We start from the raw sequence: 17,192 nt of genomic DNA on the forward strand, positions 1-17,192 counted from the left end.
AATAAGACTTTGCCGTTTACAAAGAGGTGGGAACTGTGTGCACATTCACACAAAACCCCCCCAATAAGCAAATATTGGACCCGAATGGAGAGACAGACAATGAGCTGGATTTCCAAAATGTGGCGCAAATGGAACATGGATTAACTATCGATGTACAAATCAGAAACAAACTAACAAAAAGGGATGGTTTGTCGCAGTGTAAAAATTTGAAAACATTCTCTACAAAAAATGGAAGGTACAAAACCCAAAGCCAGTGAAGTTGGCACGTTGCGTAAATGCTAAATAAAAACAGAATACAATGATTTGCAAACCCCTTTCAACCTATATTCAATTGAAAACACTGCAAAGACAAGATACTTTAACTTTCGAACTGGAAAACGTTGTTATCTTTTGCAAATATTAGCTCATTTGGAAGTTGATGCCTGCAACATGTTTCAAAAAAGCTGGCACAAGTGGCAAAAAATACTGAGAAAGTCGAGGAAATGCTCATCAAACACTTATTTGGGAACATCCCACAGGTGAACGGGCTAATTTGTAACAGGTGGGTGCCATGATTGGCTATAAAAGTAGATTCCATGAAATGCTCGGTCATTCACAAACAAGGATGGGGCGAGGGTCACCACTTTGTGAACAAATGCGTGAGCAAATTGTTGAACAGTTTAAGAACAACATTTCTCAACGAGCTATTGCAAGGAATTAAGGGATTTCACATCTGCCATCTGTAATATCATCAAAATGTTCAGAGAATCTGGAGAAATCACTGCACGTAAGTGGCTAAGCCTGTGACCTTCGATCCTTCAGGCGGGGTACTGCATCAAAAAGTGACATCAGTGTGTAAAGGATATCACCTCATGGGCTCAGGAACACTTCAGAAAACCACTGTCAGTAACTACAGTTTGTCGCTACATCTGTAAGTGCAAGTTAAAACTCTACTATGCAAAGTCAAAGCCATTTATCAACAACACCCAGAAGCGCTGCCGGCTTCACTGGGCCCGAGCTCATCTAAGATGGACTGACGCAAAGTGGAAAAAGTGTTCTGTGGTCTGACGAGTCCACTTTTCAAATTGTTTTTGGAAACTGTGGACGTCGTGTTCTCCGGACAAAGAGGAAAAGAACCATCCGGATTGTTTTGGCGTAAAGTTCAAAAGTCAGCATCTGTGATGGCATGGGGGTGTATTAGTGCCCAAGGCATGGGTAACTTGCACATCTGTGAAGGCACCATTAATGCTGAAAGGTACATACAGGTTTTGGAGCAATATATATTGCCATCCAAGCAACGTTATCATGGACGCCCCTGCTTATTTCAGCAAGACAATGCCAAGCCACGTGTTACAACAGCGTGGCTTCATAGTAAAAGAGTGCGGGTACTAGACTGGCCTGCCTGTAGTCCAGACCCATGTCCCATTTAAAATGTGTGGCGCATTATGAAGCCTAAAATATGTCAACTGAGACCCCGGACTGTTGAACAACTTAAGCTGTACATCAAGCAAGAATGGGAAAGAATTCCACTGAAAAGCTTCAAAAATTGGTCTCCTCGAAACTCAGCAGTTATAGACCTGTCAACGTCGTTTACGTGCTGTATCGTGAATGTTTATTTTGATTCGTGGCTGTCAACGACATTGTGTGGAACGCGCGTGGATTTGTTTACTTTTTTGTAAAGGTTGACCATCAGTCACTGATGTAAACAATAATGGAATGAAAATTGCATGGCGTTTTTATTATTTGTTTATACACAACTTTACCAAAGTTTACCACAAGTTAGGTCATATACTATATGATACAGTCTATTTCAATTTATTGTATATAATATACTTGTGTGTGTGTGTATGTATGAATATAATATATATATATATACACACTACCGTTCAAAAGTTTGGGGTCACATTGAAATGTCCTTATTTTTGAAGGAAAAGCACTGTACTTTTCAATGAAGATAACTTTAAACTAGTCTTAACTTTAAAGAAATACACTCTATACATTGCTAATGTGGTAAATGACTATTCTAGCTGCAAATGTCTGGTTTTTGGTGCAATATCTACATAGGTGTATAGAGGTCCATTTCCAGCAACTATCACTCCAGTGTTCTAATGGTACAATGTGTTTGCTCATTGGCTCAGAAGGCTAATTGATGATTAGAAAACCCTTGTGCAATCATGTTCACACATCTGAAAACAGTTTAGCTCGTTACAGAAGCTACAAAACTGACCTTCCTTTGAGCAGATTGAGTTTCTGGAGCATCACATTTGTGGGGTCAATTAAACGCTCAAAATGGCCAGAAAAAGAGAACTTTCATCTGAAACTCGACAGTCTAATCTTGTTCTTAGAAATGAAGGCTATTCCACAAAATTGTTTGGGTGACCCCAAACTTTTGAACGGTAGTGTATATATATATTTTGAGGGAAAGGGGGATAACAACTGGGCACATGGCCCGTAGCACCGGCCAGGTAGGGCGCAAGAGGACACTATGCCCATTTTTTCTTCTGATAAATGTGTATTATATATAAATATATATATATATATTTTATTTTTTTTAAATTTATTTATTTTTTTATTTTTTGTATTCAGGCGAAAGGCAGAAAGAAAGCAAATTGGCACATGCCCGCCCCCCTAGACCGGCCAGGTAGGCCGGCGTAAGGGGACACTATGCCTTTTTTTTTTCCAGCCAAATTCATGTATAATGTGTATAAATGTTTATATATATGTAATCTAATTATATACAGTATATTTGTTTGTGTTTGTAATATGATAAGTTATAGCTGCATTTCATACGACTGTATGAATCAATTATGAGAAAATACATCTTGAAACTGTCATTTTATTTTACTATCTTGTTGTTTTAGTAGGTGTTAACTATGAAAATAATTAATGAGAGCATGAATATGCCGTATTTTTCGGATTATAAATCACAGTTTTTTTTATAGTTTGGCCGGGGGTGCGATTTATACTCTGGAGCGATTTATGTGTGAAATTATTAACACATTACCATAAAATATCAAATAATTATTATTTATCTCATTCACGTAAGAGACTAGGCGTATATCAGCACGTTCTCAGTTGGTTATTTATGCATCATATAACGTACACTTATTCAGCCTGTTGTTCACTATTCTTTATTTATTTTAAATTGCCTTTCAAATGTTTATTCTTGGTGTTGGATTTTATGAAATAAATGTCACCCAAAAATGCGACTTATACTCTAGTGCAGGGGTCGGCAACCCAAAATGTTGAAAGAGCCATATTGGACCAAAAATACAAAAAAAAATCTGTCTGGAGCCGCAAAAAATTAAAAGCCATATTACATACAGATAGTGTGTCATGAGATATAAATTTAATTAAGAGGACTTAAAGGAAACTAAATGAGTTCAAATATAGCTACAAATGAGGCATAATGATGCAATATGTATATATCGCTAGCCTAAATAGCATGTTAGCATCGATTAGCTTGCAGTCATGCAGTGACTAAATATGTCTGATTAGCACTCCACACAAGTCAATAACATCAACAAAACTCACCTTTGTGCCTTCACGCACGACGTTAAAAGTGTGGTGGACAAAATGAGACAGAAAAAGTGGCATAAAACACGTCCTAGAAAGTCGGAGAAATGTATACATGTAAACAAACTATACGGTGAGTTCAAGGACAAGTAGGACAAAACGGCGCTCGCCAAATACTCGAATGAGTGAAGCATATTTAATATAAACAGTGTGATTTATAACAATTAGGGAGGTTTGTGTCATGTTTGTCCTCCTACAGAAACCATACTAAAACAAAAAAATACATTTTTTCCCCTCATCTTTTTCCATTCTTCATACATTTTTGAAAAATCTCCAGAGAGCCACTAGGGCGGCGCTAAAGAGCCGCATGCGGCTCTAGAGCCGCGGGTTGCCGACCCCCGCTCTAGTGCGACTTATATGTTTTTTTTCTTCTTTATTATGCATTTTCGGCCGGTGCGATTTATACTCCGGAGCGACTTATAATCAGAAAAGTACGGTATATACAGTATATATATATATATATATATATATATATATATATATATATATATATATATATATATATATATATATATATATATATATATATACATATATATATATATATATATATACACACATGCTTTGGAGCCCCTGCCTCGAAATAAAATGTTTGCCTTGATGCCCTTTCAACTTGCCTTAGTGCCCTAAAATATGAGCCCTCCTTTAAAGCAACACTTGCCTTGACCTTAAAAAGTAAAAATTCGAGGTCTGCCAATTCATTCATCAATTCCTATCTGCACTTGTCTCTGTGTGTGTGTGTGTGTGTGTGTGTGTGTGTGTGTGTGTGTGTGTGTGTGTGTGTGTGTGTGTGTGTGTGTGTGTGTGTGTGTGTGTGTGTGTGTGTGTGTGTGTGTGTGTGTGTGTGTGTGTGTGTGTGTGTGTGTGTGTGTGTGGTTGCGTGTGTGTCAAATTCAACCCGTTCAAACAGGAGCATCTCAACATTCCACTGAGATCAAGTTATATAAAATTATTACTTATCATGTGACATCCAAATATGAGCATGTAAAATATCCTTTTCCTCCCCTGGAATTATTGGGCCTTTTCATGTTTTATGCCTTAAACGACCATGTGTGTGCTCATTGATCCGTATGAGTGTACAACATCAATGATGGTAAATATTTCAAGTCAACTAAGAATGAGAAAAGTTCTAATATTTTCCATAACTCTATCGGTGCTGAAAATGCCATTGAGTTGGGATAAAACATAGACAAGGTACAGAGTTTGGCAGCTTTGAAGTTATTTGTAAAACAATATGGATGGACAGAATAATATCTTGTAATAAAAGTTACTGTCACTGTCTTAATACTGAGAGTAGTTAGGTATCAAATTGATTGTATTTGATGCTTTATCTCAGGGGTGTCAAACTGGTTTTCATTGAGGGCCACATTGAAGTTTTGGCTGCCCTCAGAGCCTCGGCCGCTTGTAACATTAATAATGGAAACATACATGTACAAGGATTAGCCGCATGATATTGTCACTCGATTACCTACGCGTTTGATTAGTAAATGTATATTTTACTTACACTGTAAGAAAAAAAATCTGTAGATTATGCGGGGAATTTTTTTTTAGAATTTTACCATAAAATGTACAGTATTCACACTTTATTTTACTGTAAAATTCTGGTAATTGAGCTGCCAGTTTTTCATGTTCTTTTCATTAAAAAAAATATGGTTGCGGTTTTCACAGTGTATTACTGTAAATGTAAAAATGGTACCAGCGTTTTTTTCTTACGGTAGGATTCTGAAAAAAAATATAAACAGTATATTGTCATGTTTACAGTGTACAATTTGATGGATAACTTGCTTTGAAATCATAAGGCTAAGTAGATATTTATGTATGTTTTTACCCCAAAAATGTTTCGAATGTATGATAATATAATATCTGTTACATTATTAGAGAGATAAAGTTTAAAAGATATATAACTGCATGCGGTACAAGTCTTTTTTTCTGGCAAAATAGAAAAATTAAGAAAAATAAAGTACTTACATAAAGCATATTATTTCCAAGCTTTCAAAAGCCATTTAAAATGATGTGGCGGGCCTTGAGTTTGACACCTGTGCTTTATCTGATTAGGTAGATTACAGTCATTTTTGACCACTCCTCTTGACAAAATTGGTGCAGTTCAGCTAAATGTGCTGGTTTTCAGACATGGACTTGTTTCTTCAGCATTGTCCACACATTTAAGTCAGGAATTTGGGAAAGCCATTCCAAAACCTTAATTATAGCTTGATTTAGCCATTCCTTTACCACTTTTGACGTGTGTTTGTGTGTTTGAACACCCAACCGCGCCCAACACCCAACCTCAGGGCTGATGATTTTAGGTTGTCCTGAAGAATTTGGAGGTAATCCCCCTTTTTCATTGTCCCATTTACTCTCTGTAAAGCACCAGTTCCATTGGCAGCAAAACAGGCCCAGAGCATAATACTACCACCACCATGCTTGACGGTAGAGATTGGTGTTCCTGTGATTAAAGGTCTCACCTTTTCTCCTCCAAACATATTGCTGGGTATAAACGTTTGACCACGACTGTATAATATATAACAACTAGCTCACAGACAATAGGGACAGACTGAACTAAGAAAACTCACGGGCGCATCCGGAAGACAAGAAACCATTCTGCCGTCATGCCCAGGAACAGCAAACTTTGAACTGAAAGAGAAAACAAAGTTGTGGCACAAAGACTGGAAAACAGGTGAGGTACTGTAAATGACAATTTTCCCATAAACAATAAAGTCCCTGCCTTCTGTCTTTGATTGATTAAGACTTTTATTAGTAGATTACACAGTACAGTACGTATTCCGTACAATTGACCACTACATGGTAACACCCGAATACGTTTTTCAACTCGTTTAAGTCGGGGTCCACGTTAATCCATGTGAATAGAGCGGTCTGCCTGTATTGGACGTGGGTAGCATGGACTACCCTTTTTCACAGATCTATGCAAAGGTTCTAGTATTGAGCACTACATACTGGTTACAAGAGTGACATAACAAGTTATAGCCCTTTTAGCTACTGACTTTTTCAATTTTATTTTGGTCCTGGTTATTTAAAGAGTTTTTTTTTTCATTTATTTACTGAAGAGTGCAAAAGTTCACACTAAAGTATGAGTGATGTTATAGCAATGCAAAATTGTCTGGGCATTTGAAATTGTGGATATTATCGCTGCGCAAGGCGAAATCAGGGAGGATGTGTGATTCAAAGATAACTGAAGACAGTTATGATGCGTGACCACTGACTGGTATTGTTGAATGGGGATTGGAAAGTATGTTAGGGAATATGACACGCCTTAACAGAAAATCCATAAAGTCAATGTATCTTCTGCTCATACTTCAGGAACAACTGGTTTTGATCTTACATTTTTGTTTGCTGTGAAGAAATTCTGTAAGGTTTGTTAGGTCTTTTGGTGCAACCACATTTATATAGAGTTGGGAATCAATTACAGAAAAATACATCTTTATGTTGCAATTTGTTGATATGGCTAGAATAGCAGCAGTTCTCTGTAGTCCTGCATCACTTTTGTTAAACGACGTAAACACTGCTGAATAATGACCCTTCTGCATTATCAGTGTTATCGGGTTGAGGGTTTGGTCCCTAGCTCAATTTAACCAGGAAGCAAAGTGTTAGCCTTTTACAAGTTTTACCCCCAATTTCCATTCTTATATACACTATAACGCCAAAAAGTATTTGGCAGCCTGCCTTGACTCACATATGAACTTGAAGTGCCATCCCATTCCTAACCCATAGAGTTCAATATGACCTTTTGCAAATATTACAGCTTCAACTCTTCTAGGAAGGCTGTCCACAAGGTTGCGGAGTGTGTTTATAGGAAGTTTCCCGCCATTCTTCCAAAAGCGCATTGGTGAGGTCACACACTGATGTTGGTCGAGAAGGCCAGGCTCTCAGTCTCCGTTCTAATTCATCCCAAAGGTGTTCTATCGCAGTGATTTTCAACCAGTGTGCCGCGGCGCACTAGTGTACCGTGAGGGATCGTCAGGTGTGCCGTGGGAAATTATGTAATATCTCCTAATTAACCATTGTCGGGTGTCTGTGCTGTGATAAAGTGCGGCAGATAGTGTAATACTCTTCTATTTCAGTAGGTGGCAGCAGAGGGCGATAAATACCCGTAAAGACAAACGAGTTAGCGCTGCGCGACACGTGACAGTGACAGTTTGGGATCGCAGCAAGAGGAGGCGAGCAAGTGACAGTGATGGAGAAGTTTTGGAGAAGGGAAAATGCAAATGCCGAACAGGGTCCTGGACAAAATTCTGACCCAGATGAAGGCCCTAGTACGGGGGTCGGCAACCCGCGGCTCTAGAGCCGCATGCGGCTCTTTAGCGCCGCCCTAGTGGCTCTCTGGAGATTTTTCAAAAATGTATGAAGAATGGAAAAAGATGAGGGGAAAAAATGTATTTTTTTGTTTTAGTATGGTTTCTGTAGGAGGACAAACATGACACAAACCTCCCTAATTGTTATAAATCACACTGTTTATATTAAATATGCTTCACTCATTCGAGTATTTGGCGAGCGCCGTTTTGTCCTACTTATTTTGGCGGTCCTTGAACTCACCGTATAGTTTGTTTACATGTATAAATTTCTCCGACTTTCTAGGACGTGTTTTATGCCACTTTTTCTGTCTCATTTTGTCCACCACACTTTTAACGTCGAGCGTGAGTGCACAAAGGTGAGTTTTGTTGATGTTATTGACTTGTGTGGAGTGCTAATCAGACATATTTGGTCACTGCATGACTGCAAGCTAATCGATGCTAACATGCTATTTAGGCTAGCGATATGTACATATTGCATCATTATGCCTCATTTGTAGCTATATTTGAGCTCATTTAGTTTCCTTTAAGTCCTCTTAATTAAATTTATATCTCATGACACATGTAATATGGCTTTTAATTTTTTGCGGCTCCAGACAGATTTTTTTTTTGTATTTTTGGTCCAATATGGCTCTTTCAACATTTTGGGTTGCCGACCCCTGCCCTAGTATGAGTGGTCGACAAAATTAAAAAAGACAAGACGGTGAGCTCGAGGCAATACGCCCATTTTGTGTTCATCGAAACAGGCCCAGGTTTCACACTAGGTGAGTATAAATACATTTAGAAACTATATTATTAACTATATAGATGAGGTGGTTCGGGCATCTGGTCAGGATGTCACCCAAACGCCTCCCTAGGGAGGTGTTTAGGGCACGTCCGACCGGTAGGAGGCCACGGGGAAGACCCAGGACACGTTGGGAAGACTATGTCTCCCGTCTGGCCTGGGAACACCTCGGGATCCCCCGGGAAGAGCTGGACGAAGTGGCTGGGGAGAGGGAAGTCTGGGCTTCCCTGCTTAGGCTGCTGCCCCCGTGACCCGACTTCGGATAAGTGGAAGAGGATGGATGGATGGATGTATTATATACTGTGTTAGAGTGTCATTTTGGTTGACGGTGTGCCCCAGGATTTTGTTAATGTAAAAAGTGTGCCACGGCTCAAAAAAGGTTGAAAATCAGTGTTCTATCGGGTTCAGGTCAGGACTCTGTGCAGGCCAGTCAAATTAATCCACACCAGACTCTGTCATCCATGTCTTTAAGGACCTTGCTTTGTGCACGGGTGCACAGTCACACAAGGTTGGGAGCATGGAATTGTCCAAAAATGTTTTGGTATCCTGGAGCATTCAAAGTTCCTTTCACTGGAACTAAGGGACCAAGCCCAACTCCTGAAAAACAACCCCACACCATAATTCCTCCTCCACCAAATTTCACACTCGGCACAATGCAGTCCGAAATGTACCGTTCTCCTGGCAACCTCCAAACCCAGACTGGCTCAACAGATTGCCAGATGGAAAAGCGTGATTCATCACTCCAGAGAAGGCGTCTCCACTGAGCTCCTGAGAGCGGCCCATTCTTTCACAAATGTTTGTAGAAACAGTCTCCATGCCTAAGTGCTTGATTTTATACACCTGTGGCCGGGCCAAATGATTAGGACACCTGATTCTGATCATTTGGATGGGTGGCCAAATACTTTTGGCAATATAGTGTATTTTGTATTTAACCCAAAACCTTGTCACGAAGTCCTTACAGGCCTAGCTTTTGCTTTGATAACTTGATGTCCGAGTGAATAAAGTGTCAGCTTTGACCTCCTGGCACTGCAGGTCTGGCACGGTCCACATGACCGTGGTGCAGAAAATGTTTCAATGAAAGGAGATAATTGCATCGTTAAGTTCAGTCAATAAAGAGTTGGCGCTTGCTTGAGCGAATGGGGGATTTATGGAAGTGAGTGGATGCGTGACTTCCTCTGCATAGTTGCTGTTCATTGTTTTACAACCCTGATAGGGATCTAAATGAACCAGATGAAAAGTCAAATCAAAATAATTTCTGATATCTTTATAGCACTGCCAGGTTTTAGTGAACTTATTTCATTTGTGTGTTCACAGCGATCACAGAGAAAGACCACTGTTTGAAACGTCTCCCTATGTGTGTTGTTTCCTGCACAGCTTCGTAAGAGCACCAGCAGTGAAGTAAGTCTCAGTTCCCCCATAGAGACTGAACCCCCTTACTTGAATGGGGCATTGTCTCTCAAACTGACCTTGATTTGGAGCCAACTATCCCTGTTGGATTGGGACAAGCTGAGCTAGAGCTAGATCATGTAACCCAGTGGTCCCCAACCACCGGTCCGTGGATCGATTGGTACCGGGCCGCTCAAGAAATTAAAAAAATAAATACAATAAAAAAAAATTAAAAAATAATTATATATATATATATATATATATATATATATATATATATATATATATATATATATATATATATATATATATATATATATATATATATATATATATTTTTTTTTTTTTTTTTTTTTTGAATAATTAAATCAACATAAAAACCACAAGATACACTTACAATTAGTGCACCGACCCAAAAAACTTCCCTCCCCCATTTACACTCATTCACACTCATTCGCACAAAAGGGTTAATGATAAATTATGATAAATGGGTTATACTTGTATAGCGCTTTTCTACCTTCAAGGTACTCAAAGCGCTTTGACACTATTTCCACATTCACCCATTCACACACACATTCACACACTGATGGCGGGAGCTGCCATGCAAGGCGCTAACCAGCACCCATCAGGAGCAAGGGTGAAGTGTCTTGCCCGAGGACACAACGGACGTGACTAGGATGGTAGAAGGTGGGGATTGAACCCCAGTAACCAGCAACCCTCCGATTGCTGGCACGGCCACTCTACCAACTTCGCCACGCCGACCCGTCCCGGGTTGTTTCTTTGTGTTATTAATATTTCTGGTTCTTACATTATATATCAATATAGATCAATACAGTCTGCAGGGATACAGTCCGTAAGCACACATACATGATTGTATTTCTTTATGACAAAAAATAAATAAATAAATAAATACCCCCTCCCCACCCCCGGTCCGTGGGACAAATTTTCAAGCGTTGACCGGTCCGCAGCTACAAAAAGGTTGGGGACTACTGATGTAACCTGACAAAGTAGGGCACATGAGTAGAGGTTTCCAACTAAAGTGTGTAGAAAGTCAAAAAAAATGATGCGTAAGATGAAATGTTAATAATTAGATTTGAATGGATCTTCAGAGGCAGGAGTCTTTAGATGTAAAAGGTACAAAGCAAAGACCACAATTAGTGTATATGGCAGGGATGTCGAACTGGTTTTCATTGAGGGCCGCTTGTAACAGCAAATAATGTATGAATTTGCCACTGGATTTCATTATTAATTATATACACTGTTTTAAGTAGACTGTACATTTTACAGTAAAAACTTTACATTTACCAAATTTTACAGTAAAATATAGTTTTTTTTTTTTTTTTACAACATTTTACGATAAATGGAAAAACAGTACCACTGTTTTTTTTTTTTTTTGGGGGGGGGGGGGGTTACGGAAAAAGCTGGCAGCTTAGTCGACAGAATTTTTGTGTTAAATTTACATTAGTTTTTACAACATTAGATTGTTAACGGAAAAACAGTACAAGCTTAGCTGGCAGTTTTTCTATCGTAAAAACAAATTTACCGTCTTTCCATTTACAGTAATACACGGTTAAAACAACAACCGTAGATTGTACAGTCAAAAACTGGCAGCCCAGTCAACATCATTTTAACGCAAAAAGCAGTAGTAGTTGTTTTCAATTGACAGTAATATGCTGTAAAGAACAACGTAAAATGTATTGTCATTTTTATTAATTTGATGGGTAGTTTGCTGTAAAGTTAAGTATTTTTTATTTATTTAGACCAAAACATGTTTGGAAAGTATGATAATATACTGTAATATTTGTTGCAATATTGGATATTAAAGTTTAAAAAGGTAAGCAATTTCAAGCAGTACAAATATTTTTTCTGTCAAAATGAAAAAAATCAATTATATTAAGTGAAAAAATATTAAGTATTTTAAAGACATTTTATTGGCAGGAGTCTTTAAATGTAAAAGGTACAAAGCAAAGACCATACGGCAGGGATGTCAAACTGGTTTTCATTGAGGGCCACATGGCAGTTATGGCTGCAATCAGAGGGCCGCTTCTAACAGCGAATAATGTATGAATTTGCTTCTGGATTTTATTATTAATTAGATACATTGTTTTTAAGTAGACTGACAATTTTACAGTAAAAACTTTAGATATACCAAATTTTACTGTAAAATATAGTGCTTTTTTATTTATTTTTTACAACATTTTATGGTAAATGGAAAAACAGTACCACTTTTTTTGGGGGGGGGGGGGGGTTACGGAAAAAGCTGTCAGCTTAGTCGCCAGAATTTTTGTGTTAAATTTACATTGTTTTTTACAACATTAGATTGTTAATGGAAAAAACAGTACAAGTTCTTTTTTTTTAATCTGACAATTTAGCAGCCAGTTTTTTTTACTGTAAATTTTTTTTACTGTCTTTCCATTTACAGTAATACACTGTTAGAAACAACAACTGTAGATTTTACAGTCAAAAACTGGCAGCTCAGTCAACAAAATTTAACTCAAAAAACTAGTAGTTTTTTTCAATTTAGTTTGCTGTAAAGTTAAGTATTTTTTTATTTTTTTTTATTTAGAAAAAAACATGTTTGGAAAGTATGATAACATACTGTAATATTTGTTGCAATATTGGATACTAAAGTTTAAAAGGTAAGCAATTTCAAGCAGTACTTATATTTTTTCTGTCAAAATGAAAAAAATCAATTATATTTAGTGAAAAAATATTAAGTATTTTAAAGACATTTTATTGGCAGGAGTCTTTAAATGTAAAAGGTACAAAGCAAAGACCATACGGCAGGGATGTCAAACTGGTTTTCATTGAGGGCCACATGGCAGTTATGGCTGCAATCAGAGGGCCGCTTCTAACAGCGAATAATGTATGAATTTGCTTCTGGATTTTATTATTAATTAGATACATTTTTTTTAAGTAGACTGTCAATTTTACAGTAAAAACTTTACATATACCAAATTTTACTGTAAAATATAGTGTTTTTTTATTTATTTTTTACAACATTTTATGGTAAATGGAAAAAACAGTACCACTTTTTTTGGGGGGGGGGGGGGTTACGGAAAAAGCTGTCAGCTTAGTCGCCAGAATTTTTGTGTTAAATTTACATTGTTTTTTACAACATTAGATTGTTAATGGAAAAAAAACACTACAAGTTCTTTTTTTTTAATCTGACAATTTAGCAGCCAGTTTTTTTTTTTACTGTAAATTTTTTTTACTGTCTTTCCATTTACAGTAATACACTGTTAGAAACAACAACTGTAGATTTTACAGTCAAAAACTGGCAGCTCAGTCAACAAAATTTAACTAAAAAAACTAGTAGTTTTTTTCAATTTAGTTTGCTGTAAAGTTAAGTATTTTTTATTTATTTTTATTTAGACAAAAACATGTTTGGAAAGTATGATAACATACTGTAATATTTGTTGCAATATTGGATATTAAAGTTTAAAAGGTATGCAATTTCAAGCAGTACTTATATTTTTTCTGTCAAAATGAAAAAAATCAATTATATTTAGTGAAAAAATATTAAGTATTTTAAAGACATTTTATTGGCAGGAGTCTTTAAATGTAAAAGGTACAAAGCAAAGACCATACGGCAGGGATGTCAAACTGGTTTTCATTGAGGGCCACATGGCAGTTATGGCTGCAATCAGAGGGCCGCTTCTAACAGCGAATAATGTATGAATTTGCTTCTGGATTTTATTATTAATTAGATACATTGTTTTTAAGTAGACTGACAATTTTACAGTAAAAACTTTAGATATACCAATTTTACTGTAAAATATAGTGCTTTTTTTATTTATTTTTTACAACATTTTATGGTAAATGGAAAAACAGTACCACTTTTTTTGGGGGGGGGGGGGGTTACGGAAAAAGCTGTCAGCTTAGTCGCCAGAATTTTTGTGTTGAATTTACATTGTTTTTTACAACATTAGATTGTTAATGGAAAAAACAGTACAAGTTCTTTTTTTTTATCTGACAATTTAGCAGCCAGTTTTTTTTACTGTAATTTTTTTTTACTGTCTTTCCATTTACAGTAATACACTGTTAAAAACAACAACTGTAGATTTTACAGTCAAAAACTGGCAGCTCAGTCAACAAAATTTAACTAAAAAAACTAGTAGTTTTTTTCAATTTAGTTTGCTGTAAAGTTAAGTATTTTTTATTTATTTTTATTTAGAAAAAAAACATGTTTGGAAAGTATGATAACATACTGTAATATTTGTTGCAATATTGGATACTAAAGTTTAAAAGGTATGCAATTTCAAGCAGTACTTATATGTTTTCTGTCAAAATGAAAAAAATCAATTATATTTAGTGAAAAAATATTAAGTATTTTAAAAGACATTTTATTGGCAGGAGTCTTTAAATGTAAAGGTACAAAGCAAAGACCATACGGCAGGGATGTCAAACTGGTTTTCATTGAGGGCCACATGGCAGTTATGGCTGCAATCAGAGGGCCGCTTCTAACAGCGAATAATGTATGAATTTGCTTCTGGATTTTATTATTAATTAGATAAAAAAAATTTAAGTAGACTGTCAATTTTACAGTAAAAACTTTACATTTACCAAATTTTACTGTAAAATATAATGTTTTTTTTATTTATTTTTTACAACATTTTATGGTAAATGGAAAAAACAGTACCACTTTTTGGGGGGGGGGGGTTACGGAAAAAGCTGGCAGCTTAGTCGCCAGAATTTTTGTGTTAAATTTACATTGTTTTTTACAACATTAGATTGTTAATGGAAAAAACAGTACAAGTTCTTTTTTTTTAATCTGACAATTTAGCAGCCAGTTTTTTTTTACTGTAAATTTTTTTTACTGTCTTTCCATTTACAGTAATACACTGTTAAAAACAACAACTGTAGATTTTACAGTCAAAAACTGCAGCTCAGTCAACAAAATTTAACTCAAAAAACTAGTAGTTTTTTCAATTTAGTTTGCTGTAAAGTTAAGTATTTTTATTTATTTTTATTTAGGAAAAAACATGTTTGGAAAGTATGACAACATACTGTAATATTTGTTGCAATATTGGATACTAAAGTTTAAAAGGTATGCAATTTCAAGCAGTAACTTATATGTTTTCTGTCAAAATGAAAAAAATCAATTATATTTAGTGAAAAAATATTAAGTATTTTAAAGACATTTTATTGGCAGGAGTCTTTAAATGTAAAAGGTACAAAGCAAAGACCATTACGGCAGGGATGTCAAACTGGTTTTCATTGAGGGCCACATGGCAGTTATGGCTGCAATCAGAGGGCCGCTTCTAACAGCGAATAATGTATGAATTTGCTTCTGGATTTTATTATTAATTAGATACATTTTTTTTAAGTAGACTGTCAATTTTACAGTAAAAACTTTACATTTACCAAATTTTTACAGTAAAATATAGTGTTTTTTAATTAATTTTTACAACATTTTAGGGGAAATGGAAAAACAGTACCACTTTTTGGGGGGGGGGTTACGGAAAAAGCTGTCAGCTTAGTCGCCAGAATTTTTGTGTTAAATTTGCATTGTTTTTTACAACATTAGATTGTTAATGGAAAAAACAGTACAAGTTCTTTTTTTTTTAATCTGACAATTTAGCAGCCAGTTTTTTTTTACTGTAAATTTTTTTTACTGTCTTTCCATTTACAGTAATACACTGTTAGAAACAACAACTGTAGATTTTACAGTCAAAAACTGGCAGCTCAGTCAACAAAATTTAACTAAAAAAACTTAGTTTGCTGTAAAGTTAAGTATTTTTTATTTATTTTTATTTAGAAAAAAACATGTTTGGAAAGTATGATAACATACTGTAATATTTGTTGCAATATTGGATACTAAAGTTTAAAAGGTATGCAATTGCAAGCAGTACTTATATGTTTTCTGTCAAAATGAAAAAAAATCAATTACATTTAACGAGAAAATATTAAGTACTTTATTGACCCAGGCCTTGAGTTTGACACCTATGATATATGGTATTTTGACACATTTAAGACTCCACATTAGTGTAAATCACGTAGTTACATTCGCACAATTCCCCATAAAGTGGTGCCTCAACCCAAAGAGCACATTGCGTTCCATGACCAAAGTCATAATTCTGGACACTCGTATCTTAAAGCTGCTCCACCCATTAAAATCCATTTCATCTATGCTTGAATCCACAAAACAGCAACATTTTAACATGTTTTTAGAAAAAAACTAAAACTTTTAGATAAGAAATATTGTTTGCCTCGCAGTGATTTCACCACTGTTTTCCTCACCTGCAGTTGATTCGTGATAAGTGGATTCACCCGCCTCTGATCACTAATCAGGAGGGTTTATATAACAGTGTCACCTGCCTCTAGAGACTGTTTCATTGTTTCTCGTTTGCCAGTCACTACATTTCCATGCACTGAATTAGTCTGATTTCTTAAATAGTTGTTTTATTTTACAGACAAGACTGGTTTAAGAGGCTTTTAGACTGGCAACCAGGGACAGGTGTGTCTCCAGATTGCTAATCAAGGACAGGTGAGGGAGGTGGCGCTCAGATGAGGGGGAAAAGGGGTGGCAAATGGAGGCAAATAAGAAGTAGAAACACAAATAAGAGTGCTGGATAAGAAATAGTTACCTAAACAAAAGTCATGACAGATATCGTTTTTTATCAAGGTCCTGTGCTCATGTGTTTTTCAACCAAAGCAAGCCCCAAATCCGTCTGTAATATAATAAACAATAGAAGTTGAATTATGCAAATATTATCGTTGTAATTAATACAATTATAAACCTTACTAAATACTTTGACTTGCAGTCTTGAGAAGGCTCAAAGTGTGTTGTTTGTTTTTGAGCGCTTATTTTACTGTCACACAGTTGAATGTTATTAAAGTGACTGACTTCCGTCCTTCATGTTATAGCTTCCACAACGTCAGCAATCGTTTTTTTTACTAGACCCTCGTTTACATTAACACACCCGACAATGACATTGCCAAGCTACCCTGTGAATAATGCTGTGTACTAGATAGCTGCATTCAGAGCACTGTGCACTCCCCAGCTACAGCTCCCCAATTTTTTTGACAGAATGTTTATTTCTTTTTTTCACAGTTTGACAAACTTATGCATTTGACCACACACACAACAAAGTTAAAGTTAAGTTAAAGTACCAATGATTGCCACACACACACTAAGTGTGGTGAAATTATTCTCTGCA

The 17,192-nt window shown here is 36.2% G+C and overlaps 1 long non-coding RNA gene across 1 annotated transcript in view; it reads right to left on the reverse strand.

The window, feature by feature from the left end:
• LOC133660334 (uncharacterized) overlaps nt 1-16,389 on the reverse strand; it is an 89,446-nt gene extending 73,057 nt beyond the window's left edge. The window contains exons 1-2 of the long non-coding RNA XR_009827807.1: nt 16,273-16,389; nt 6,126-6,186 (exon numbers count right to left, since the gene is read on the reverse strand). This is a non-coding gene — a long non-coding RNA (uncharacterized LOC133660334). The remainder of the gene's footprint in view (nt 1-6,125; nt 6,187-16,272) is intronic.
• Nucleotides 16,390-17,192: the final 803 nt, after the last annotated feature.

This window comes from Entelurus aequoreus, linkage group LG11 (genome assembly GCF_033978785.1).
Source record: "Entelurus aequoreus isolate RoL-2023_Sb linkage group LG11, RoL_Eaeq_v1.1, whole genome shotgun sequence".
In the NCBI taxonomy this organism is placed as follows: domain Eukaryota; kingdom Metazoa; phylum Chordata; class Actinopteri; order Syngnathiformes; family Syngnathidae; genus Entelurus; species Entelurus aequoreus.